Source organism: Odocoileus virginianus, chromosome 22, assembly GCF_023699985.2.
Source record: "Odocoileus virginianus isolate 20LAN1187 ecotype Illinois chromosome 22, Ovbor_1.2, whole genome shotgun sequence".
Taxonomy (NCBI): Eukaryota; Metazoa; Chordata; class Mammalia; order Artiodactyla; family Cervidae; genus Odocoileus; species Odocoileus virginianus.
This window is the reverse complement of record NC_069695.1, coordinates 47,831,015-47,856,352: the sequence shown is the minus strand read 5'-3', so window position 1 is coordinate 47,856,352 and position 25,338 is coordinate 47,831,015. Positions and strand designations below refer to the sequence as shown.

The 25,338-nt window shown below is 38.5% G+C and overlaps 1 long non-coding RNA gene across 1 annotated transcript in view; it reads left to right on the top strand.

The window, feature by feature from the left end:
• LOC110143082 (uncharacterized) overlaps positions 1–25,338 on the top strand; it is a 199,234-nt gene that overhangs the window by 103,641 nt on the left and 70,255 nt on the right. Inside the window, exon 2 of the long non-coding RNA XR_011482820.1 lies at positions 16,643–16,780. This is a non-coding gene — a long non-coding RNA (uncharacterized lncRNA). The remainder of the gene's footprint in view (positions 1–16,642; positions 16,781–25,338) is intronic.

Here is a 25,338-nt window from a genome sequence, read left to right as displayed (position 1 = left end):
TTTTTTTAAGGACATTGGTCATTTTGTGTTAGGGGCTCATTCTACTCCAGCACCATCTCATCTTAACCTAACTAATTGCATCCACAACTACCCTATTTACAAATGAGGTCACATTTTAAGGTTCCAGGGATGAAGACTTCAACATATGAATTTGGGGTACAAGATTCAACCCGTAATAATCATTAACACAATGTTGTTTAGTCGTTAAGTTGTGTCTGATTCTTTCCCACCCCCTGGACCATAGGCCACCAGGCTCCTCTGTCCGTGGGATTTCCCAGGCAAGAAAACTAGAGTGGGTTGCCATTTCCTGCTCCAGGGGATCTTCCCAACTCAGGGACTGAACCAGAGTCTCCTGCATTGCAGGCAGATTCTTTACCACTGAGCCACCAGAGAAGCCACACATTTCTAAGGTACCCACCCCTAAAATTCAGCCATCTCACACTCTGAAGTGGCAGCCATAAGATCTTACTCTCTCAAGGATGGAAACTGAAACCTCTATGGTAGTAGGACAGTCCAGTGTTTGGGGAGAGGGGAAGTGGCAAAGCTTCCCTGTATCTCAATAGAGACCTGAAAGTCTGATGTATGAGGAAACACAAATCCCTGTTTCTGGGAATAATTTCAAGTTGTGTGGTTTGTTTGTTTCAAGTTTCAAACAGCCAGACAGTAATTACTCAGATCTGCACTTAGGTCTTTGAAGGGTCAGGTGTTCAAGGTCAGAGTTTCTTTTCAACATCTATGGTTGAAGCCCAGAGAATCAGAGCCAGTTCACAAGGATAAAAGTGCTGATAGAAATGCTACCATGTTGATGGGAAGACAGCAATACAATAACCCTCACAATAACACAAGCCCTCACAATTAACGCAATAACCCTCCTTTGAAACCAGCTTGTGATGAGACTCATCTGTGCTCTCAAAGCTGAGAATTGTGAAAATCAGAGAATCCGCTGGAAGATAATTTTCTTTTCAATCTAAACAAGAAGAGTTATTTAGGAGGTAGTTTAGGATGAGAATTATGTGTCAGATTAAAAGTTGGAATCTTGTAGATTTTTTTAATTGTATGCTTTTTGTTCATGAAAAAAAGAAAAAAAAATAAAGCCTCTCTTTGCCAAGGAGGCTTATTATGAAGGAAGTTTAGACTTTAGATTATTTTAATTCTTTTTAAGAATTTTTGTCTTTAAGCCAGAAATGTTAGTAATTTAAAAATTGTTCTTTGTATCCCTTGATTTTGAAGTAAAATTGTTATTCTTGTCCAGTACAGACCTCTGGCTGGAAAGATATGTGGTATATTCTTTTCTTTTGGGTTCAAAACAGCTCTTCGATGTTGACATAATACTATGAGTAGCACAATTTAAAAAATGGCATAGATTTAATTTTACAGGAAACCATAAGAGGTTCATTTAAAAATACTTCTATTATGTACGGTTCAGAATTTGGAGACAATGGAAAGAATGTTGTAAGAGGATGGAAATTTTATCCTTGAATAAAAATTATGCCAAAAGTAACATGAATTTTGCCTTGTATCTCTTGCTTTCCAACACATGTGTTATTGACTGGAAAGAAGAGATGCCTTTTGTGTGGCAATCCTTGAATGATAGATTTTTTAAAAAGATACAATTTTGTAAAATTAAAATGACGTAATTTCATTTTTCTTTTTTTTGGTTGCAGTATTGATCAGTGAAAAATTTCAAGAACAATTAAGCAAGAAAGGACTTATTTTGAATAGCTGAAATGAAAACAAATTCATTCTTTAGATAATTGACATCACCAGTATTTACTGAGCTTCTACATGCCTAAATCATTGTGTTGACTTGTGAGCTATAATGATCTAGAAGGATGTCACAAAATTCATAAATAAGAAATTGTAATGTGATGCTATATTTTACATATAAAGAGAAAACTGAATACGTCCATGAGTTTAGGAATACCAAAGGTCATTTCATCTGAGGAGATCAGAGAAATCCCGTGGTTGTTCAGGTTGGAAATTACAGATGAAGTAAGTTTGCCTGCCATTCATGGAAAGCCCTGAATTTGGGATGATGAAGCTGAACTACAGATCTGCTTATGTTACTATTGTCCCTGTCCAAAGTCCTTTCCGTAATTCATTGCCACTGTTAGCATAGAGTTTAAATGCCTAGTGGGACTTCACAGGCATTCGTGTCCTCACTCCTGCATCCCTGCAGGTGCTTCATCTCCAGCTTTCACCCTTTCCCCTCTGTATTTAGCACCTGCCATTACAAAGCAGGTGCCTTTATCATACAGTGCACTCTATCTTGCCTTCCTGGCTGTTTGCATGTAGTTCTCTCTACACTCAGGGCACTCAGGTTTTAACTTGAAAGCTTTGTCCCCCAAAAAGCCGTTCATAATAAGCCTCTGAATCTGTCCCTTTCATGTGTAACAGAAGCGATTTTGCGGCCCCCCCAGCCCCCTTCCCCGGAACATTTTGTAATGTCTGGAGATGTTTTGTGTTGTCACAACTGGGAGGTGCTACTGGTATCTCCAGGGATGCTGCTGAATGTCCAACAGGGCACAGGCAGCCATATTGAGGAAGACTCTTGAAAGTTTCTTGGACTGCAAGGAGATCAAATCAGTCAATCCTAAAGGAAATCAACCCTGAATATTCACTGGAAGGACTGATGCTGAAGCTGAAGCTCCAATACTCTGCCCACCTGATGCAAAGAACTGGTTCATTGGAAAAGATCTTGATGCTGGGTAAAATTGAAGACAAAAGGAAAAAGGGGTGGCAGAGGATGAGATGGTTAGGTAGCATCACTGACTCAATGAGCATGAATTTGAGCAAACTCCGGGAGATAGTGAAGGACAGGGAAGCCTGGTGTACTACAGTTCATGAGGTTGCAAAAGTCGGACATGACTTAGTGACTAAACAACAACAAAAACAAATTATTGTGTAAGTGCAGCAAGAATTGACCATACAAGGCTTTTTAAAAATCTGTTTTGCAGAACTTCTCACAATGAATCAAGATTGAACTTTTAAGACACACATAATATCATATACCCATAACATATACACACAGACATACAGAAACATACAGACAGATAGCAAACAGGGATCTAATAGCTTTTGTTTTAAAATTATAGCCATGAGATGGGCGTGATAATGCAAAACTCACTAGTTTATAAAAGAACAGTGGGATACAGATTGTGTTTGTGGCAGATGGTATAACTTACATATAGATGCTTTAGATGTCTTAAACTTTTTACAAATATTTGTGGAGCTTTTAAAGATTTTTCATTCACTTAGTTTCCAAATAGCTTTTCCTTTTATGTGTGTGATTACTTAGTGGGATCCTAACAGAAATGTCACTTGGCTCAATGTGACCAAGTGTTAGTTTCGTATCTGTGGATGACCTGAAAGAGAAATATTAACTTGACTCTCAGGGAATGAGGGTATTCCCTCCAGTCTGAGAGAAAACTGTGTAGGCAGCAACTTTTCATGAGTTTAAGAGTCCTCCCTGGAAAGTCTCTCATTCCTGGCAAAATGCTTGAGCAGCCTTTCATTTGATTGGAATTGAGTGCTCTCTGGGAACTGAGATTCACACACCTCTCTCCCTTTAAAGGACATTCATTTTTAGCCAGCTTTGTGACTATGCCAATAGTCCTAATCAGAAATCGTTTTGTATATCAAGTCTAAAAATGAGTATCTAGCCAACATTTTTTTTTTCCTATAATGTTTCTCTGCCAAGAGGAAATCTTTGTTTTGACTTTCTCAGGAGCATTTCCGTTGATTATAAGCTTGAACTGAAGCTCTGACACGTGTTCACAAACAATTCTTCTTTGAGAAGTCCTTCAACAGGAGCTGTTACCAGCCTCTGGACACCTGCCAGCTTCAGGTGGGAGGATCCATAGTCTACCCTTAGCGCAAAGGAGTGAACTTCTCAGATTTCATTAGGCCCACTTTTGTTATTGTAGCGTCTTCTCCCAGTTTATCCTCCCTTCACCAATAACACAACAGACTACGCCATGTCCCTTAATCAGTCAGCAACATTTTTGATATTGGCAGAATACAGTGTTGGCACTTTGGTTTAAAAACTCCAGACACATCTGTGTTTCCTGACATTTAGGTGTTGCAGTATGTCAGCTGAGACTTTAATGTGACCCCCCCCCCCGCCCCCGCACCGCCCCCACAGCAAAGGTCCATCAGAATCCTCTGTTACACAATTCCGGCAGAGCGAACGGGAGAATACAGGTGCCATCACTCAAAGGCTGGAACCAAATATTTTAGGTTATCAGATAAGATCATCTCAGCTGGCTCTTCTTATGCAATAGAGAAGCTATTACATACTGATTTTTACTAAACCTTTGAAAAAAAAATGTAAAGTCTGAGAAAGAAACAATACAGGAGGGTAGCATTAAGTCAAGGAAGTCAGTTCAGCTCTGTAGATATTTGCTGCTTATATGGGAGATCAAAAATATCTCCTTAATTGTTTTTAAATAGCTTTAAAGTTAATAAAGTGGACTAGATTATGCAGTCCTAAAGAGGGTCCCCAGATTTTTAGAGAATAGCTTGTATATCATGTCTATGTATATATCTATATGTATCTACCATCTATCTACCTATCATCTATCTACTTACCTATCAATCATCTATTATGTATCTATCATCTATAATCTGTCTATCATCTGTTATTTATCTACCTATCTGTCACCTAACTATTATCTATCTATCTACCTATCTGGCATTGTCATCTGTCACCTGAAACCTCTCCCTAATGCCATGCTTATGACTTCTGTAACTCACTTTAATCTGGAGCTGTAGTCAAAATCACTAGCTGTTTACTAAAACCTTTGCTTTCTTCCTGAGCCCAAAGCTAGACTGCGTTTCTCTTCTTCCCTTGAAGTTAACTTTGATCAATGCCATATGAGCAAAAGAATGTGTTTCATTTCCAAGAAGACAGAAAGTGTTTGTGACTTGAGTTTTGGGTGAAATAGAGCTTTTCCCTTTGTACTGACTGGACCAATGAGCTATCTTATCTTCGAAGACTGAGCAAGGACTGAACTTCTCCCGAGTCAGCCGCTGACGTCTATCTACATGTTACCATGGGCAAGTCTACCCTAGCCCATGAGTTTGAGGACTTGATTTCTCCAGTTGTAAGTTTTCCTCCTTTGACATTTTTTCCTCCTCTTTGTGTCTCCACTTCTCTTTGTGGCTTCTTAGCTGCTTCTCTCCACCAATTCCGTCACTCATTTTCTCTAATTTTTCTGAAATTTTGTCTTCATTCTCTCCTTTCTTGACAAGCAGATCTCCTAGTCTCTACTAGATCGACAAGGCCATAGTACAAAAAAGGCTGGAACATTTCTTTGTGCAAAAATGTTGGAATCGTGTTGGAATAAATGTGCAAAGTTCAGGTTTCAAAATATCTTTCCTGTCACATGTTTCTTTCATATTTTAGTAGACTAAAGAGATTCCATGGGGAAAGTGTTTGATGAGCATCCATTTGACTCTGCATCCCTGATAAAATTTCCTTCCTGGTGAGAAATCAAAACATACTAGATTTAGAGAAGAGGTATATCCTATAACTGTAGAAGTAAAAACTCTTGTTTAATAAACTTGATAGATCTAAAAGTAAAAACTTCTTTAATAAACTTGTGATGTTAATATTATTAATTCCTTTCTATGAATTTGAAGCAATTTTGCTACAAAAAATATGCAACCAAATTTATAAGACATTTTAGGAAACCATATTTTAGATTAGTAAAGCTTATTGCCAAATAGCATAATATGAAATTAAATTTTGTAGGTACTACATGTATTTTTATATCATTGTAATATTTGATATTGATAATATATTTTTAATTTTATAGCAATGTATGTCTACATTCTGTTTTTGTGGAGATGTTTTTAGAAAACCCAGTTTCATGCAGACAGGGGTGTGAAGTTCAATGTTACAGAGAGCTTATTGTGCAATATGTGGGAAACTATGCTCTGTTTTTGCTCAGAATTTGATCAAGTCAGCATGTGAAAAACCTAGATTTAAACCTCCTCTATTCACACATCCCCCATTACTCAATACTCTGTTTCTTAACAACTTCACAGCACAGAGTCTGTGCTGTTAAGTGAATTGGGAATATAGACGCAATATTTGGTTCAGAAGACAAATATTCACAAAATAGATCAAAGTCTAGACATGCAAAGCATTATGTAATTCCACATTGAACCATCAATCTCAAGATGATGCCCTGAGAAGTTATCAGCTGACCAAGTGACTGATTTGACCATTCCCTATATTTGAGAGTGTTTGTGACTATACTGTTGCCAGGAAAGGCTGACTTTTCCCTGTTTCGCTGTTCTCTCCATGGATTCTGTTTCCTTTTCTTTCTCTGAGATAACTTCTATCTTTCAGGTGGCAACTCAGTTTTCTTACCTCCTTAGGAATGACTTTCCTGTTTCAGCCTGTCAGGACAAACTCCCCATTACATGTCTCTTTTGTAGCATGTTGTCATAATTATAATCTTACATTTTGTTTGTTTAGTTATACGGTTAGTGTCAGTCTCTTATGCTGGATCATTTCTACTTAATGTGTGGTCCATGTATATAACATCGTTGGCACCACCTGGGATCCTGTTAGAAAAGCAGAATATTTGATCTTGTCCTTATAAAATCAATCTACTTTTTAATAATGACCCAGTGATTCATATGCATATTCAGTTTTGAGAAGTGGTGCACTAGACTCTAAACTTCATGAGGCTATGGGCTGACAAACCCTTGGTGCTGAACACAGGATGAGGAATATATTTATTAAGTAAATTCTTTTATAGAATTAATATTTATGAAATGTGCCAGAAGCATGTGGGCTTATTGCAAAATTTAAAAAAAAATAGTGCAGCTAAACATGATTCTTTTAAAATTTTCTTATTCATTGATTTGACACATATTTAATTAACACAAACCACAGTCCAGGAATGGTAGCATTAATAGGTTCTTGCTGTTTATTCATTCATTAAATTATTGGCTAGCTCTTGCTAACAGGTAACTATTGACATATGCCAAAGGTTTAAGGAAAATGTGTCAGAGAGGTACTTAAAGTGCCAGTCAACTTAATTTTCTACTAACTATCAAAAGAGTATCATGATATGGTTTTAGTAGTGGAACACTGTGACTGATCTTCACAGAGCAACACTTAACCCAAGAGCGTGGCTTTTGGACTGCCCTTCCAATCTGTGAGTTCCCGGCAGCAGGACCATGATGCATGCCTTCGTCCTGACATCTTCAGCCTGCTGCAAGGTGCTGAGAGCAACTTTTCTGGGATGGGGTAGGGTGAGGTATAGCAAAGGAGGATAAGGTGAAGTTATTTAAAAATTGTCTACATTGATGTTAAAATAGAAATTCTTCAACTTACCTTATAAATCATTTAAAAAATAGTTATTAAACTGTCTGTCATCCATCTACTCTAGGGAACAATGCCAGATCTGTAACTTTTTTCAAATAACTAAGTCTTTTAAATTCAAATAACTAAGTCTCAGAGGTTACAACTTAGGGAAAAGACTGAGCCAAGAAGTGTGTGATGGCAATCGATACATACTTCTTGGTTGCATTGCAGCTATGCAATGTAAGAATATCAGTATGAGGAATATACTGCAAACTATAACTGCGATGGAACTACTAATCTTTGACTCTCATTAAGTTGGAGTACAGAAAACTTTTGTAAAGTTTTGCTATAAATTTATATAATTAGATATTCTCTTATTCTCCTCGTAGAAAAGTTGTCTGTGTGGTGCACCTTCAAAATTGTACATGCAAAAAAAAAAAGAAAAAAAATTGTACATGCAACCATTTATCTTTGCTCGAAATGTAAGTTTGCCTCAAAGGATCTAGTTAAAGTTCTGGACATCTATCCTTTTGATATAATGCAGATTCTGAGATTGCAGGGGGTATGGACATGGCCAATAAAGTTTCTATTATTATTTCTATTCTATTAAACATTTTAATAGTGTGATATTATTTTGAGCAATCCATTTTTAATTAGCTGAAAAGAAATATTAGTAAAATTACTTGAAAGAAACTATATTCTGATTATTACATTCTCAGGTTTTTAATTCCTTGTTAAATTTTAGTAATGAAATCTTGCTGACATTTTTTTCTGTGAAGGTGAATAAATGTGGAAAAATGTTCTCATAAAATATATATAGTGAAACATTGACCATTTTAGCAGGATTAACTTTTCTGGAGGAAAATGCTATCAGACTTGATGTAATTTGAAAGAAAGTCAATTTTCAAATATTAAGTGTATACCAACTTTTAAATTATGTGTTTTATTTTTTTAATTTTTGAAATTTATTTCATCTTTCATTACAGTGTTATTGAGATATAATTGACATGTAACACTGTAATTACGTGTAAAGCATAATCATTTGACATCATGGAATGGTTACCAAAGTAAATTTAGTGAACATCTATCATCACATATAAATTACATGTTTTTTAAAAAAGAGGCCTTTAGAGATTGATTGGATAATATTTTTATATCTTTCTTTCCAGTTGGAGTATTCTGCACTGCCTTTGTCCCTTCATTTCTGTACAGTTCCAATTAAAGCTCTTGTTTTCCTATGCATATGCTAATTTCCCAAACTAATACTCTATCTCCAACTATCTCTGTCAATGTAAGCTGGATGCTTCCTAGCCCATCTTGCCCTCTACAGAGGGCTTCCCTCACCTTAATTATTTTAATAATATAATTTATAAATATTTATTAATTGCCTACTATGTACATGCTATCATTTTACTTTCTATGGAGATTTTTTGTGTATGTGTGATAGAAAAAAAATAATTTAACATATCCTTGTATCATAAGAACACAGTTTCCTATTAGGTTCATATTTTTGCTTGTGTAATTCTCACTGTATTCAATATTGAGATCAGTTGAATTATTTCATGCACATAGAGATAAATAAAATACTGCTTTTATGTTGCATTTGTATTACTGCTGCAACCAATGTCCTAAGAATCCTAACAGAACTGTTAGCTTATAATTTTCCTCCATGTTGAAGCTGAGACGAGGAGAATTACAACTTTGTCAGAGGTGAGATTTGAATCAGGGTTTCTTTTAGTCCATGCACTTCTTTTGTATGTACAATATTGCCATCTCAGTCTTTTAAAATTTTGAATTAATCTGAAAAAAAATTTAACATAGTTTTTTAAAAAATATGTAAGTTTTTACTCAAAGTTTAAGGTGACATACAATATGTGTATTGTTGTTTTTCGGTAGCTAAGTCATGTCCAATTTTTTGCGACCCCATGGACTGTAGCCCACTAGGCTCTTCTGTCCATAGGATTTCCCAGGCAAGAATATTGGAGTGGGTTGCCATTTCCTTCTCCAAGGGATCTTCCCATCTTGGGCTTCTTGCATTGGCAGGCGGGTTCTTTAACAGTGAGCCACTTGGGAAGCCCCAACAATATGTGCATCTATATATTTATGTAGTATTTTTATATTATTATTCTTTGAACAAATAATACTGAGAAAGACTGTTTCCTTATAACTCACCATCATGCTTCCTGTTTAAAACGTGGTCCTCCGGCGTGTCTTCAGATGGATCCATCTTAACCTAGACGGTGGAGAGAAGTCATCAGTCCTCCACTGTGCTAAACTCCCCAGTTCAGACAGTCTCAAAACTTTCTCTACTTGTGACACTCACTTAAATATAACTCCTCATGGCAACATCAGCTTAGCTCCACTGACCCCACAGTACCAAATCTTCCCCTTTTGTCACACCCTAGTTCACTGGTTTGAAACTGGAGTCAGGAAGATCCTCTGGAGGAGAACACTGCAACCCACACCAGTGTTCTTGCCTGGAGAATCCCCACGGACACAGGAGCCTGGCGGGCTATAATCCATGGGGTCGCACAGAGTCGGATACGGCTGAGTGATGAAGCAGAGTTCACTCATATCCATCCTACTCGTGAAGGTAGAGGCAGTTTGGATCTTGTTCAATGTGTGCCAGCAAGTAACCCAGCGTCTGACATACAGTAGGGGATCAATGACTGTCTATTAAATAAACAACCACATTACTAGTGGGCAAGTTGACTTACAGCCATATTCTTTTAATTAATATTTCTCTCTTCCTATATTCTGTAAAAAATGTTTCAGAGGAATTGGGTGGAGAGGAAGGTGGGAGGGGGGATCGGGATGGGGAATACTTGTAAATCCATGGCTGATTCATGTCAGTGTATGACAAAAACCCCTACAATATTGTAAAGTAATTAGCCTCCAACTAATAAAAATAAATGAAAAAAAAAGTTAAATAAGCAGGATGACAAAAATAAAGCCTTGTCATACTTTGTCCCCCCCCAAAAAAAGTTTCAGAGATAACGTCAGTTACACAGGACTTAAAGGCATGTGATACCAAATGCAAATGAATGATTTTGTTACCTATATGTTAGCCATAATTTTGCAGCTTTTCTCTTACAAACATTATTCCAGTTTTCCTGTTCATCACCTTTAAAATAGTGGAAGCATCTTAACTTGACTCTTCACTCACTATTTAACATTTCTGGGTTCCATTTGTTCTTGTAGAATAATGCCTCAGGACTTTAATCCTTTGCAATTTTTTTTATAGCTATGCTTTCACTTAGTGACTGAACAACAATCTTTCAGGTCCTATCATATACTCATGCATTAAGTCTTTTTCTCTACTAGCTTTTTCTTTCCACAGCTGTCAGACTATTCTTCATTAATCAGGGTTTTTGTCATGTCACTCCACGAAAGCCCCTGAATGGATTTATGTAGCTTACCTATTCCTGTCTAAAATTTTGAGCTAATAATCAGTAGCTTTTGTTATTGTATCACACTATTTCTAACTAGTATTCAAATAAGCATTTACATGTCAATCCTTTCTGACTTCTATCTGCTAGTCCTAATATACCTTTTATCTCTTTATTTAGGTTCTTTCTTTTTTATGATATCCCCACTCCTTTATGCCAGTTTAAAATCTAGCAGCAGAAATGCAAATTTCTCAGACAAGTTTTTCTGATTATATTCACATGTGAATTTTCATTCCCAGCTCTGAATACTAGGAGCTCATTCACTGGTTTATATACTGCTTTGTACTCTTAGGATCCTGGCTCTGTCAATTATTTGAACTCTTGAGAAAATTATTTTAACTTCCTTTGTGTCTCAGTTTTAGCCTGTGTAAAGTGGACAGCTTAACAGAATCTATCTTTAATGCCTATAAAGATTAAATAAGTTAATACATGTAAAGTCATTAGAACCCTTCCTATCATGTATTATGTGTTCAATAACAGTTTTTTTCTCATAATTCTTTTCTTTCGTCTAAATCAGAGTAGTAAGGCAGAGTCAGTGAGGAAAGTATCAAGTTTTCAAGATAAATGCAAGTGACTAGACAAAAGGTTCAACCAAAATCGTTTTGCCTGCAAGCTTCAAGGTAAAGGGCTAGGAAGAAACCAGTTGAAAAAAGGATATTCAGATCATCCTTTGATGCAGGACCAAAAAACCCCCATGTGAGCCGTTGCTCCAAGTGTTCTTCATTCCCTGGTTTTCCCCCAAGTGCTCAAGGTGAGGCTGTTGGCTCCACCCCCATGACAGAAAAGTCCTTAAAGTACCACCAAGTAAAGATGAAAGTCTCTCTCCTGGGGTTATAGTCCATCTAAAAGCGGGCTATGGTTTCTGAGGGCTTTGCAGGTGGTGCAGTGGTAAAGAATCTGCCTGCCAGTGCAGGAGACATGAGTTTGATCCCTGATTCCTGAGCATATATGAATCTCCATCAGTCAGTTCAGTTCAGTTCAGTCTCTCAGTCATGTCTGACTCTTTGTGACCCCATGGACTGCAGCATGCCAGGCTTCCCTGTCCATTACCAACTCCCGGAGTTTACTCAAACTCACGTCCATTGAGTCAGTGATGCCATCCAACCATCTCATCCTCTGTCATCCCCTTCTCCTCCTGCCTTCAATCTTTCCCAGCATCAGGGTCTTTTCAAATGAGTCAGTTCTTTGCATCAGGTGGCCAAAGTATTGGCGTTTCAGCTTCAGCATCAGTCCTCCCAATGAATCTCCATAGGAGTTTTTAAGTTCTCTAAGAATCTCAAGGGTTCAGAATAATTCCGAATTCAAGAAAAGCAGTCCATTTTGTTTCCATCACACCATAGGTTTCTTCTGTGAAGCCGAGCAGGGCAGTGTTCGGTTCTGAGCACATGTCTCTGACTCTGAAGCAGTTCAAAATCTTGTGGAAGCCAGAGGACTAGGCGAGACTTGGGCTTGGACGGGGCTTCTGGGCAGCTCCAGGGGAGCTTAGAGGAGATGCCTGCCGGCTTCTCGCCACCAGCGAGCTGTGTGTGTGTCACATATCCCGAAAGAAGGGCGTGCACTGCTGCCTGGGCTACAAAGGTGAAACCATTTCAGTCTTGGGAACAGCCTGGTCATCCATCTGTGTCAGCAAAGCAATAACTTTACTTCAGAGCTCTGGAAGGAAAGAAGCTTGAGGCAAGTTTTCTTAGCTCTGATTTCGGTAACTATTTTCCACTGAATAAAATCCAGCCCACCTCTGTTGTTTTCCTTCATCTCAAACTTGCTCGGTAATCCCCCTTATAACTGATAGACTTCTGTTTTCCTCCTGGCTAACCTTATCTTCCCTTTGCATTCATGGTTTCCATAAGCCATAATGAGTCCAGTTTTATTATTTATTATCCACGTGAACTTGGGTAGGTTTTTTGAACCTCTGTGTGTCTAAGTCCAAATTAAAAAGGGCATCATGGTACCTATTTGGCAGGACTGTTGAGACTCCTGGCGCAATACTGACTAAATGACAATTTTTAGCATATTGGAAGCTAACAGTTGTAGTACACCTAATTTAATGATTTGGGGAAAATACCCATCTAAAACACGCTAGCCTTACAATTGTCTCCTTCAACTCCAGAAAAGATCACTTGTAATCACCAACTAAACTCTAAGACTGTAACCTGGACCCTGTCAGTGCATAGTCAAGCACCTCTGAAATATATAATTGCCCATGAAAAAGATATAGTCTTTTGAGAAAAGCTGCATCCCTTTCCAAGTATATCATCTTAAAATCATGTTGTCTCTTCACTCGTTTTTTTTTCTAAAATCCTTTGTACCCTAATACATCTCTTTTTTTCTCCATATATATATATATACACACACATATGTGTATACATTTAGGTATATAATATAAAATACATATTTGTATCTGTATATACTATACTGTGCTCACACATCTAATTTTTAGCAACTAGAAGAGAATGAAGTTGCTTGAAGGCCCTAGGCCCATGGGAATCCTATCAAATGGAAATCAAGCTCAACCTTTTTTCAACCATTTAAAGGAAATAATTAAGAGATTAATCTAATCCAACTTTTTTCATTGACTAGAATGGGCAGAGTGAAGAAGAAAACCCATGAAGAAATAATGTCCTCACTCTGAGGAGCAAAATGATGATATTACTTTCAACTTTAGTATACTTTCACTCCTTTTAATTACCTGTAATGCATATTATAGTTCTCCACATTATTTTCCATGCTGCATTAATGAATTGACACATTGGAAAACAGAATCACAAAGATTTTTAATGCCTCACCCAAGATCTCAGGACAGCAGTGAAACTCCATTTTCTTTTTTTAGTTTCTTTTCAACAGCTTTCCTCTTTCTGACAGCTAATTCATATATCATCTTCTCTGGGCAAACATGGCAAATATCTGGTTTGAGAAGTAAAATAATTTAAGTAGATTGTGGTGACCTTAGGCCAATTCTGAAGCTATAGAACTTTATATTATTACTTTTCCATTTCATTTTCTCACTCATTTATTCAACTGGGGCCAACTGTGTTCAGTATGAGTTACTTGTTGCCATAAAGAAAGGAGAAATTTTTAATATAATGAGACCATTGTTAAATTCTGTTATTATGGCATTTTTTAGCCTATTAAGAAAAAAAATATGAGCAGACCAAAATTAAGATTAGATTTTTCTTTGTCTTGTCTTCCCTCTTATTTTCTCCCTCACACCTTCATCATTAATATATCCATCTATTCAAAAAGTATTGTGCAATTACTAGGTAGCAGGCCTTCTCTTAGGCACCAGAGGTCGTATCCCTCACAAAGTTTCTACTGACCTGGAGGATACAGTTTACTGAACTATCCCATGCTTCTGGCCCTTTCCCAGCTGGCTTGGTAGTACAGAATCCACTTGCCAGTGCAGGAGATGCGGGTTCAATCCCTGGGTTGGGAAGATTCCCTGGAGATGGAAATGGCATCCTACTCTAGATTCTTGCCTGGGAAATCCCCTGGACAGAGGAGCGTGGAGGGCTGCAGTCCATGGGGTCACAAAGAGTCAGACATTACTGAGTGACTGGGCACACACACACCCATTCTTCTACCACCACCATCATAGTGCACACACACACACAGGCACACACATGAATGCAGTGTCTCAGATGTTACCTAAGTTGACTTTGGTAGAGGAGGTCCTATGAATTTTTCACAAACATTGGTCTAGTAACAACTTGCAGTAGCATCACTCAGTCTTCTTAAATAAAAGTATATCCTGGAGCCCCACTCAGATCTACTAAATGAGTCTCTGGAAATGAAGTCTGAAAGCTCTTATTTTTAAAAAGCTTCCAAGTAATCATGGTGCAGAGCCAGATAGGATCAACCACTCTTACACTGTGAACCTGGCCATTACTACCGTTATCAAAACTCACTTGTCCTGTTCTTGGTGAAATGAATCTGTCAAAAGAGCTCATTGATAACTGCTAATTGTTCAGCATTCCTTTAAGGAGAATTTGCATTTGAAAAAGATACACTTGAGGACAAATGTCTTACACTGATGGAATAAATATGTAATATGGATGTTTCAGGAACTGTAGTGTCAATAAAGATGAATACTCAGGCGAAGCCAGCATTACCCATATGCCTTCAAATCCACCACAGAATGGGTACAGCCTCCTATTTACAAAGTAGGATTACATATTAAAGGGAAAAAGTGAAACTTGTATGAATTTACAAATCAATCACTTTTATTACTAAAGCTGTGGTGTATAATGGAAGGAAGGGAAATAGTTGGTCAAGTCCATTAAGATGAAGTGGTTGAGTCACTGCAAAATACATTGAAATGCGGTTGATGAGTCATGCTCTGTCTCACTTCTCCAGGGAGACAGCTGCTCACCATTAATGACCAACAACAGTGAGGACTGATCCATCTGCCCTGTTCTGGCCCCGGGGAACACACCACCTGTTCAGCTGAGCACGACTGCTTCCCTAAATCAGCCTCAAAACGAAGCCTCTTGTTTCTTTCAAAAAACTGTTGGGCTTGCTGAGCCAGAATGGAAATAAGGTGTAGCTTTTATGTAGAAACATCAAGCGATTCAAAAGCCTTTGTTTGTCCTCCCTGGTTAGTGTTCGGAATTACTCAGAAGAAATAGCGCTGTCACTGTGAGGTGAAAATCTTTGGCAGAATGCAAATTGTTAACTCAAGTGTTCTGTGTTAATAAAATGCTTTCAGATTCATTGGAAGTTAAATGTCGCTGGATCTATGCTGACAAACACCCGAGGGAAAAGCAATGCATTTGGAGTGTGAATCTGATGTAACCTTCCTAGTCCTAGGGAAGTAAGAGAATTCAGTAAATACAACCAAGAAAATTGCTCAAAAACTTTGAGCTCCTAATTTTCACTGGATGTTAAAGTTTATGCTGTACAAAACAGTTGACTCTCACTATTTTACTTTTTCTTATTCACTCTAAGTTTCTTACCTTTTCTGGGAGTAAATGTCTCATTTTTTTTTCCCCTTTACAGATTTCTGTTACTGTTTTTACTCATGTTATCCTCCCAGCTAATTTATCTCACAAAATTATCCATGTTAGCAAAGTCACAAACACCCTTCATGACCTTGGCTGGCTGGCTGGCTCTTCTCTCTTGTTGTTCAGTCGCTCAGTCGTGTCTTAGTCTTTATGATCCCATGGACTATAGCCCATCAGGCTCCTCTGTCCATGGAATTCTCCGGACAAGAATACTGGAGTGGGTAGCTATTCCCTTCTCCAGAGGATCTTCCTGACCCAGGGATCGAATCCCAGTCTCCTGCATTGCAGGCAGATTCTTTACCATCTGAGCCATTATGAAGCTAAAATTTAGTAAAAATAATGTACACTGTACAAGTCTTAGTATACTCAAAATGGTATCTTGTAATACTAAAATAGCCTTCAATATCTGCAAAATACTGTGGAGATTTTACTCTATCTATAAACTAATAAGTTAGTCTACCTACCACAGTTTCATGAATCTTGGAAGAAGACATGAGCTTCTGGGTCAGAGACAGAGGTATTTATTATCATAGCACAGCAAGGAAGCGTGAGCATGTGCATAGTTGTAACAGCTCTCCTTACCCCACAAATACCATGGAGATATTGCTGATGTGCCCAGGTGGATGCTTGTACATAGACTCAAGAGTAATCTGCACTTAGGGAACTCAAGTCTTTCCTAATGGGTAATAAGCATGCCTGACCTTTGCCTAAAAAAGAGATTATGCTTATCACACTGGACACTAAGCATGTCTACTTTTTGCTCCAGAACAAAAGTTAGTTAGTACCTCTGCATCCAAGATAGACAGACATGTAAGAGATTCATGGAGAGCTGTCACTATATTAACTTCTGAAGAATTTTCTCTTAACTACAGCACTGTGTCAACCACTCCGATAAAGATGACCAGCAGAAACTGAAACTACATCTGTTCATCTCCAACAACCTTTCTTGAAGACTGCTGGCAACGTGATCTCAGATATCAGGGTGAAGCCAACTTCAGGATTGTCCTCAGGTATCCCTCTGTCCCCCCAGGGTCACAGACCCAACTGAACAGATCCTGCTATTGTCTACCTTAGAAATACAGGTAGCTTTCTCTTTAGGTTGTGTAATTGACATTTCCACTGGGCCTGAGATAGTAATCCAGGCACCACAGGAAATATTAGTTTATTGCACAGACTCTATCTTGGCCATCTAGGAGGAAGTCTAGGGCAATTCTATCACCATTACCTTCCTGACCAGTGAACTGAGGATGGTTTGATGATCTTCCTAAGTCAAAGTGATGTATTAAGTTAGACAAAATCAGGGACAAATGTAGTAATACCCGTTCTAACTGGAGGATTCCCATTGTAAGAGTAAGTGCTTATAGGGTAAACATAAATTACGGTGTATGTGGGTAAGATGTGGGTAAGTTATACCTATGGGACTCTTTCCTCAGTAAACCAGGTCAGCCTCATTTTTGAGAGATGTTTGGAGTCATCTGAGGCCTCTGTGATCTATTGGTTGTATTTCTGTGAGCACCCCTAGAATGCAAACCACATTTTGAGGAAGAAGTGAAGATAAGGACTGGCCTCCATACAAGACTTAGCTTTAGGAGTACACATAGCATCCTTGGAAATAAAGCATTGTTTACAATTGTTGGTGCCCCATAGGGAGTTGGGGAGGGGCAGGTGGACGGCCTCCAACATGGCATTCCAGTCTGCTGGTAGGCTGTGGAGTCTCGGTTCAGTCTGAATAACTGAGGCTAATCTTTGTCTTTGGAGGTATCTATAAGGGTTATAAGTGCAACTTATCCTGATTGTTGATGCCATCCCCCTGGTGGCATTCATGTGCCTCATAGAATGATTGATGAATGGCTTTGGAAATGGGTATGGAGGGAGCATCCAGAAGATGCCAGAGTGAGTCACTTCTGCCTTGTCCCTGTTCTCTGAGGAGAAGGCTGTCTATATTTTACATCTATCTATCCATCTATCTACCTATCTCTCTATCATCTTTCTGTCTACACTTTATCAGACTTATGGGGCTTCCCAGGTAGAGCCGTGGTAAAGAATCCAACTGCCAATGCAGGAGACGCAAGAGATGCAGCTTTGATCTATGTGTCAAGAAGATCCCCTGGAGAAGGAAATGGCAATCCACTCCAGTAGTCTTGCTTGGGAAATCCCATGTACAGAGGAGCCTGGCGGGCTACAGTCCATGGGGTCGCAAAGAGTCGGACACGACTGAGCGACTGAACACACAAATACCATCAGGCTTAAGAAAATAGGAGGATAGGAAGTTGGGATTCTTTCCTCACCTCAAACCTAGCAAGACTTGTTTAATGGAAATGCTGAGAGTGTAATATGTGAACCAGTAACTGCAGTGATATTGACCTGCAGTCTAGAATTTGTTCAGGAAAAGAGTATGTGTTTTATATGGACCAGGTATAGATCTCTTGCAAAAGAGTGTGAAATTGTATTGATTTCTTTTCAGTGAAGTCACGGGAAGAGGTGAAGCTGACTTAACTTAGAGAAAATGAGTGTTATTGAATTCATAGGGGCTAATACAGTATTAACTGACCAGATAAAACTGGAATGCAGCTTACTACATTAAGGACCCTGCAGGTTACAGAGCCCTGGTGATGGGAGAAGGTCTTTTAATAAACTAAGGTGGAATTGCTTAGAACTAAACATATTTAATTGTTGCATTAAGATTGTGTTCATTATATTCAGTAACGGTGAGATTTTCTACTTTATAAGACTGACCAGAGGATTATTTAGCCTGAGTAAGTTTTCACACAGGAGCAAAAGAAAAACAGTCCCAATGTGCAAATCTAAAGAAGCAAAATGAAGTTATTTGCTGATTGTATCTATAGAGTTATGTTTTTATAGCATTCTACTTAACATACAATTACATAATGTACTGTGCAATCTACTTAAGATAACTAGGACTTAATACATATTACATATTATTTATATGTGGTTTATATGTGTCATATATTGGTATTGAGATAGCTTCAAATTCCTCCCCCTTAAAAATTGATGAAAACTTTAGCCAGGGAGGGTGAAGAAAATTATCTATATTCTCATTCAGTCTATATGCTGTTTCCTCCCTTAACCTTTTTTTTTTTTGCTTCACACACTTAGATTTATTGGAGCTTTTCATTCTAATTGCAGAGAAATTAGTCTACACCACACCAGTGATTTTTCAAACACTGTAAATAAATAACCAAGGGTATTGTCTGACTTAAAATTGCCCCCCCGCCCCGCCTTTGGTACGCACTGAAAGATTCCTACTGCTTGCTACTTATTACCCTTAAATGAATTTTATCTCCTTTTGTGTGGCTCAGTGACAGCCTATTTTCTCTGATCTGAAAAATTTGAGTTATATGTCTGTGCCCTCAGTTCAGCCCCTCCTGTCAAATGCTATGTTCTGCATCATGAAGTGGGTTTTATAGCCCCATTTTTTTGGCAGAAAGAGTAAGATTGGAATTTGAGCTTCTAACAGTAATTGATTGACAGTTGTGGTCACCTTGGAAAGTCCTATGCGACTCCATTTTAAACTGTGGTATGTTGAGATTCTATTAATTCATGAAAAATAGTAATAATTTTCTTCTCCATGTGGTTTGTATTCATCATGATCATATGTTCATTCTCACACTTCCCAGAATACAGTTTCTTTGTTTTCTACACTGACTCCATGCACAGTGATGTTAGAAAAAGATACTTAGTTTTAAAATATAAAGGTGCTTTTCAAACAGGTAAGTTTCTTTCTACAAGGAGAGATAATTGTTGCATATGATTTAAATTTAATTTAATTTTTAATTGGAGGATAATTACTTTACAATGGGCTTCCCCTGTGGCTTAGCTGGTAAAGAATCCACCTGCAATGAGGGAGACCTGGGTTCGATCCCTGGGTTGGGAAGATCCCCTGGAGAAGGGCCCAGCTACCCACTCCAGTATTCTGACCTGGAGAATTCCGTGGACTGTATAGTCCATGGGGTCTCAAAGAGTCAGACATGACTGAGCGACTTTCACTACTGTACAATGTTGTGGTGGTTTCTGCCTTTCGTCAGTCAGCATGAATCAGCCATAGGTGTATATATATATATATGTGTGTCCCCTCCCTCCTAAACCCCCTCCCGTCTCCCACCCCACCCCACCCTTCTCAGCTGTCACAGGGCACCAGCTTTGGGTTCCCTGCATCATCCAGCAAATTCCCACAGCTATCTACTTTACACACATGCTTTAAGAAACCCCCGTCCCAAGACTTGATTTCTGAAATAGACAAACTAGAGAAGTGTTTTTAGATTTTTTCATATTAAGTAGTTTTTTTTTATGTGATTTTCTGGAGCTTTTTTTTTTTTTTAAATTGGGATATAGTTGCTTTACAGTGTTGTATTAATATTAGTTTCTGCTATACAACAAAGTTACCTAAATGCAAGAGGAAAACAAACATAGGAAGACCACTCTTAGACATAAATCACAGCAAGATCTTTTTTGACCAACCTTCTAGAGTAACGACAATAAAAACAAAAATAAACCAATGGAGCCTAATTAGTTTTCAAGTCATTTGCACAGCAAAGAAAACCTGCAGTTTCTTAAGTTTCGTTCAGTTTTATACAGTGTCCAGTAGGAGTTCAGGCCGTGAGGCAGATGCTGAAATGATGATGAACTGTCGGTCTCAGAGTCCTTGCTGATCTCCCCTCCTGGTCATGCCTGAGTGCAGCCCTGGGGAGCAGGAGAGACCCGAGCGGTGATCCAGTGGCTCCTATTCTGCCCGAGGCTGTACTGCCAGGCTGTGCTTCCTTCCAGTCTGGAGTGGGTCTGTTTACTCACGTAGAGCTCTATGGGGTCTGTTTTCTCAATCTGGGTCTGACTCAACCATTTTCCAGTTTTCTTGACCTGGTTTATTTCCATTTATGTTAAAGGGAGTTCTAAATAAACAGCTACTGAGAAATTAAATTAGAAAAATAATGCATTCCTAAAGTCTGATCTATTATTAGCCTGATGTTATTAGTCAAGTGTCCTTTGCTGTTACTTATTGTTTGCAGAGTTTATATTGATCAAGTGCTCCGTGTAATCCTGCCAGACACCCCCTTTGACATCAGCACTTTCACACTGCAGGGCTGTGTTTTAGGTATGTCACAGCATCTTAAAACATTTTTGCCATTTTATAATATCAATCAGTGAACTTTCGATGATTTGTCAGTAGACTGATACTTCCAAGCAAGTGTATCAGATGAGTTCTCTGGATACTTGATATGTATTTCTATTTATTTATTTATTTTGATAGCTGTGTTAGTTGCTCAGTCATATCCGACTCTTTGCAACCCCATGGACTGTAGCTCACCAGGCCCCTCTGTCCATGGAATTTTCTAGGCAAGAATACTGAACTGGGTTGCCATTGCCTTCTCCAGGGGATCTTCCAGATCCAGGGACTGAACCCAGCTCTCTTGCATTGCAGACAGATCCTTTATCCTTTGAGCTACTTTGCTTGATAGCACAATTAAAAATCCTTGAGCACATTGTCTTTTAATATCATGACTCTATTGTAGGCCTTCATGTGAGGAATGTTCTACCCAAAACATTGAGCTTGCTTTCTCTAATACGGGGGAGAGGGAAAGAGAGAGATTATATATAACTAGAATTCTGAACATGGGAAAGTGCCAGGACTGGACAAAGGTGAGAAAGCCAGGGCTGTGCTGGGCTTTAGGTCTAACGAGGCAGCCGCCCCAGCTCCTCAGCAGGGAAGCCCCTGCCCTCACACTCGCCCTCGGCGCCCTGAGCAGCCTGAGCTCCCACGCCCGCCGTCACAGCTGCCCTCCTGACTGCGCTCTCAGGGGCAACTGCCCACCCTTTGTACCTGAGACGCTACCTTCTGGTCTCAAGGTTTGGATGTCGTTTTCTGTTTTTAAAGTCTAACTTTTCGTACGATATGCGGAAAGCATATTCCTAAAAATTAAAGTTATGTGCCCCAGAGAATGGGCATTTTATTTTTTTAGTGTGAACATTTGAAATGGCAATTTTCCATAAACATTTCTATGAGTACTTTTAAATATTTTAGTTTATAGTGTGACAACCAATACACAGAGAAGTGTATGAAATACAAACATGCCCTTTTAAAATAACAGACATAAAACAAATACCCATGTCACTACTATACATGTCAAAAAAGAAATACTTGGTGGTGTCTTAGAAAGTCAACATTCCTTCCTTCCTTCCTTCCTTCTTTGCTTGCTGTGACCTTGGACACAATATTTAGCATCCCTGTGCCTTGTTTTATGACTTACAAAATGAGAGAGAACAATAATAATACCTAACTCAGAGATGATGTGCTGTTGTGCTGAGAACAGTACTGCCATACTAAACACCCTGTAAGTGTCCATTTAAAAAATTCTCTTTGCATATCGTGTTGCCTTTATCATTACACTGGGTGTGTGATATGTAATAGATAAGGATAATTAGTGAAACATAGGTGTGCAAAATTCCTTAATTATGGTTTTAAGTGAAAAATATCAGTTACAGAATAGTAAATATCTAAGATGATATTCAGAATATCTTGGTAAATCTATTTTTACTTCTGTATACTTTGATTCTACTTATGTAGTAATACTTCACTTAATGTACACATAAAATATGTAAAAATAACTCATTCATATTTTTGTTGCATCTTTAACACAAATATCTATAGAAACTGTACTGGACTTCAGAAAGTGAATTTTACATGAGTTAAGCTGCTTTAAATTTTCATTTCAGAACAATTTTGTTTATTTCTTAGTTGAAAATTAATTTTATTTGATTGATGATGCGAGTTGACAGTTGAATTACTAAGATTCTATTCTTTCTGAAAAACACAGATGAAAGCTCAAGTTTACTCATCATCTTTCTGATCTTAACTTGTCTCAAAATGAAGACTCCAGCCTCCTGATGCATTTGAGAGCATTGTCACTAAGTGTTTTCTTTTTATATACTTACCACTGGTATTAATGGTAGTGCTACAAAAAGAGACAGTACACTGGCAACATTTTTAGACATGCAAAACTGCACTGTCCATTTACTAATATAATCTGTGTAAAGACATATAAGATAATTCACACACCATAAGCATTCTGTTTGAAATGTTATTATCTTTTTAAGATTGGGGAGGGGGGTGGGAACCCACCAAAGCACATAAATAGGTGGTAAGTGCATATTGAGGAAAGCTGGAGATCTACCCTAGTGTATATGCCCATTATATAGAATGTCCCCTGACTCATGAGAAGAGGGGATATATACTTTTAATGCATATAAGTACATAGCTAAATATACTTACCATCTTCTAAATAAATAAAGTCACCATGCCTTAGTCAGGAGAAAAGATGGAGAACAAAAGAAACATCAGGGTGTCAGCCATAGATGGAGAGTCATTTCTTAGCCTGGTGCAAGCTTCTTACATGACCAACTCTGGGACTCCCTAAACTGAGTTAGAATTTATCTCCTATATATGCATATTTTTTGGGCTTCCCTGGTAGCTCAGTTGGTAAAGAATCCACCTGCAGGGCATGAGACCCCGGTTTGATTTCCGGATTGGGAAGATCTGCTAGAGAAGGGAATGGCTACCCACTCCAGTATTCTTGGGCTTCCCTTGTGGCTCAGCTGGTAAAGAATCTGCCTTCAATGTGGGAGACCTGCGTTCAGTCCCTGGGTTGGGAAAATCCCCTGGGGAAGGGAAAGGCTACCCACTCCAGGATTCTGGCCTGGAGAATTCCATGGACTGTATAATCCATGGGGTTGCAAAGAGTTGGACATGACTGAGTGACTTTCACTTTCATGTATAATATTACATAATTATATTTTACATATATAATTTCTCATATAGATATGGCTTATACAGCAAAGATATCTGCTTGCAATGCAGGAGAGTCAGGTTCAGTCCCTGGGTCAGGAAGATCCCTTGGAGAAGGAAATGGCAACCCACTCCAGTATTCTTGCCTGGAGAATTCCAAAGACAGAGGAGCCTGGCAGGCTACAGTCCATGGGGTCAAAAAGAGTTGAGCACGACTCAGCGACTAATCCACACTTACACACACCCCTTGTTGTCTCCAGTCCCTTGGGTATCTCTCAGCATAATTATATCCAGTTTACCCAAAAAGACTGCCTGCAGATCTTGCAGCACAGGTCAGGACTGTTAAAGTCATCTTAAGAGGGAAAAACACACTTAAATCCCACATGCTGAGACTAAGTGATAGCCCATAATAACTGCTCACACCAGTTCTTGCCCATTCCTCATATATTTCTTTCTTTTGAAAGAGATTATAGGTACTCGTAGTCAACACAGATCCCTGAGGGACAGATGCTGTGAAGAGAAAGCTACTGTTTTCTTCAGAATTCAAAGAGCATCAAATAAAAGCCAAGAGCCAGCACACATAGCTCCACATAGAGAAATCAGTGGTCTGACCTAGATAATTGTGTCAGTAACTTGGATAATAACAACAGGAACAACAAAGACAAAATAACTGAATGCCTAGAAATGCATGTCAATCTCCAAACAATTCAAACCACAATTACCAATGATAACCTTTCCACATACAATTTTTGATGCAAGATATAAAGTCTAAAGGTAACTAAATGTGAGTTCTCCTGTAAGTAATGTCTTTAAAAAATGAAGGTTGCAAATAGAACTAAATGTTAATATATGCAAGTCTATGCACATCGTCTTCAAAAGAGTTCACTTTTTTTCTTGAGATGCAGCAATTGTGTGACGGAGCCTTGTCAACTGAAGAACTTAATAGTAGCAATTACCTTTCATAAGGAATCATAGCACGCCTGGGAGTCAAAACTCATATGCTGTTTTTGGGCAAAAGAAAGGTGTTGGGATGCTTTGAATTTTTAAGAAAGGTGTTGGAATGCTTTGAATTTTTAAGAAGTATCACTTCTTACATGAATACATTTAAAGTGCAGATTCTCTGAAGATGCTGGGCTGTAAGAATAACTGAGAGGAGACAGACAAGCAAACCCATGGTTAGGTTATATTGTGCTAAGTATCAAGCCGGGATGCGTGGGGAAGAGAATGTCACTCCCTATCTGGCCAGAGGAGATGGCTGCGTTGAATCCTAAAGAGGATGTAAGTGAGGCCACGGGGTTGAGAATAGATTATACAGGGAAGTGCAGGCCCGCTGCAGTAAAGAACCTGAGGGAAGCGTGTCTAGGAATGCTTTGGGGAAAATAGGGGTCAGGTCATTAAGAAGAAAAAGGTAGGGACTTGCCTGGTGGTCCATTGGACTAAAACTTTGAGTTCCCAATGCTAGGGACCTGAGTTTGATCCCTGGTCAGGGAACTAGATTCCCACATGCCACAACTAAAGCTCCTACGTGCCGCAACTAAGACCCTGCACAGCCAAATAAATAAACATTTAAAAAAGAAAAGAAGAAGAAAGAGGTACACTTTATATATTTCCTTTTTTTCCTTTCTGTGTCACACTTTTAACATGTCTTTGTTTCTAAGAAAGTTAGGAGATCAATTCTAGACCCTGTAACTCTTTGTGCTGATTAGACAAACTCCCCTCTATACTTGCACAGTCATTATCTAACAAAGTCGCTCGGTCGTTGTTTTTTTC